The sequence below is a fragment of the Schistocerca americana genome, chromosome 2 (genome assembly GCF_021461395.2).
Source record: "Schistocerca americana isolate TAMUIC-IGC-003095 chromosome 2, iqSchAmer2.1, whole genome shotgun sequence".
NCBI lineage: Eukaryota > Metazoa > Arthropoda > Insecta > Orthoptera > Acrididae > Schistocerca > Schistocerca americana.
In genome coordinates this window covers 677,066,897-677,069,876 of record NC_060120.1, presented here as the reverse complement: position 1 = coordinate 677,069,876, position 2,980 = coordinate 677,066,897, and positions in this window count along the sequence as shown.

The following is a 2,980-nucleotide window of genomic DNA, read 5'->3' as shown; positions in this document are numbered from 1 at the left end:
AGGGAATGCCAGCACCAAAGTATTGTTGGCAAGAGGGACCGCACACTGATATAATTTTTAAAAGGGCGGGAGAGACAGCGTATGGATACATTTTAAGAAAAGAGCGGGAAAGACCGCGCATTGATACATGTTGTAATGGTAGCAGGGATTGTCTGCACCAGAAAGCATTGATAGCAGGAGGGACCGCACTTTAGCGTTCGTAGGAAGTCAGTAGCAAGGAGATGTGAAGCGAGTCGGTAGCAGGTCTGAAACGAGAGGTTGAGAGGAGCGGTGTCCCTGCCAGCCACTACCTATGATTTACAAGAGATTATAAACGGATGTACAGAGACATCAGCTAACTATTATCATAAGAAGAACTAATATCATTGAATTAATTTTTTGAGAAACTCAGAACTACTGAAGGTATGTTTGCGCATTGCTAGTTGTAAGATTATTGTAAAAAGTAAGTCCCATTTGAACGTTTGTAAAATCATTTCATTGCCAACAGCATATATCTGAAGAATCGTTTTCAGAGTATAATTAATTTTTGCCAGCAATATTGCATTACTGATTATAATCCATCTCAAAAACCATCAACGTAAAACTTCGCAAAATTTTATTGTTGTCAAGAAAAAGTTTAACTATGAATTACGTAACTTCAGTCAAATTAATTAAAGAATAACGTCAGCTTTGCTATTAAAGAATAACGTCAGCTTTGGTAATAAATACAGCCACTTATTATGACAGCCCACCAGCAGCTAATAGAGTATAGTAAAACAGAGTAAGTACATTCATGTAGCAGTTCGATGTAGCAGTCAGATGGCGATCCAGCAACAGTAAAAAAGGTAAGGAACAGTTTTGGGTTATTGCAAGTAACGACTGATGGCCACGACGACGACACATTCTATGTTTCGTCGAAATAATCAGAAAATAACTTTTAATAAGCAGCATTTAAATTTGTATGCGAAGATTGAGAAAGAGAGCCGGCCGAAGTGGCCGTGCGGTTAAAGGCGCTGCAGTCTGGAACCGCAAGACCGCTACGGTCGCAGGTTCGAATCCTGCCTCGGGCATGGATGTTTGTGATGTCCTTAGGGGACTAATGACCTCAGCAGTTGAGTCCCATAGTGCTCAGAGCCATTTGAACCATTTTTTTTTTTTTTTTTTTTGAGAAAGAGAATTAATTTCAAAGGGAAGGTTTCATAGGTTATTGTAAAAGGGAAGGTTGCGTAACAAAAGAGATATAGAGGAGACGGGAAGGTTTCAACTAGTTAACACAACAAACTGAATGTTTCCTTAACTTGTATTTCACCAAACGTATGAGGACTCACTACATATAACGCAACAAGAAATAGGGTCCACCTATCGACGTCGCAAGGCAGAAGCACGACCAAACGTGTCGTAGCGCTGTGGCTCCAACTGCAAGTGGATGAGCAGCTGCCGCCGGCCGTCTTATATTGCGACGGCAGAGGGTGCTCGAAGTAGAGAGCTGCTGGATGTATGGCTAATTGGATCCGCCGATTCCCGCACGACCGCTGTAGGTGTTGGACGGAAACTTGCAGTTCCGTTACCAACGTTGATATGTCGCTGAATGGTATCAATACGTGACGCTCCATATCTGGTCTAATTGATCACACTACTGGCAATAAATCACTAGTAACAGCCGTGAAATGGCGAGCAGTGGCCGTCCAAAGATGACTTTAAGTAAAACCACCACGTAAAACTAGTTATAGGAAAAACTGATGCTAAGTTGAACTTTAACAGGCATTAGGGAATGTAATTTATCCACGTAAGAAGTGTCTTACAAACCAATCGTTCTACAGATTCTTGTATATTGCTCGTCAGTCTGGCATCCTTACCAGATTGCATTAAAGGAAGACTGACAATATCCGACGAAGAGCAAATCATTTCGACGCGCTATCGCTTAGTAAGTTCGAGAGCGTTACGGAGATACTCAACAAACTCCGGTGGTAGTTGCTGCAAGGTACGCGCTATGCATCACGAAGACGTGTGCTGTTTAAGTTCCGGGAGGGTACGTTGCAAGCAGGTCGCACAACATAGTACTCCCTCCTACAGGGTGTTTCAAAAATGACCGGTATATTTGAAACGGCAATAAAAACTAAACGAGCAGCGATAGAAATACACCGTTTGTTGCAATATGCTTGGGAGAACAGTACATTTTCAGGCAGACAAACTTGCGAAATTACAGTAGTTACAATTTTCAACAACAGATGGCGCTGCGGTCTGGGAAACTCTATAGTACGATATTTTCCACATATCCACCATGCGTAGCAATAATATGGCGTAGTCTCTGAATGAAATTACCCGAAACCTTTGACAACGTGTCTGGCGGAATGGCTTCACATGCAGATGAGATGTACTGCTTCAGCTGTTCAATTGTTTCTGGATTCTGGCGGTACACCTGGTCTTTCAAGTGTCCCCACAGAAAGAAGTCACAGGGGTTCATGTCTGGCGAATAGGGAGGCCAATCCACGCCGCCTCCTGTATGTTTCGGATAGCCCAAAGCAATCACACGATCATCGAAATATTCATTCAGGAAATTAAAGACGTCGGCCGTGCGATGTGGCCGGGCACCATCTTGCAAAAACCACGAGGTGTTCGCAGTGTCGTCTAAGGCAGTTTGTACCGCCACAAATTCACGAAGAATGTCCAGATAGCGTGATGCAGTAATCGTTTCGGATCTGAAAAATGGGCCAATGATTCCTTTGGAAGAAATGGCGGCCCAGACCAGTACTTTTTGAGGATGCAGGGACGATGGGACTGCAACATGGGGCTTTTCGGTTCCCCATATGCGCCAGTTCTGTTTATTGACGATGCCGTCCAGGTAAAAATAAGCTTCGTCAGTAAACCAGATGCTGCCCACATGCATATCGCCGTCATCAATCCTGTGCACTATATCGTTAGCGAATGTCTCTCGTGCAGCAATGGTAGCGGCGCTGAGGCGTTGCCGCGTTTGAATTTTGTATGGATAGAGGTGTAAACT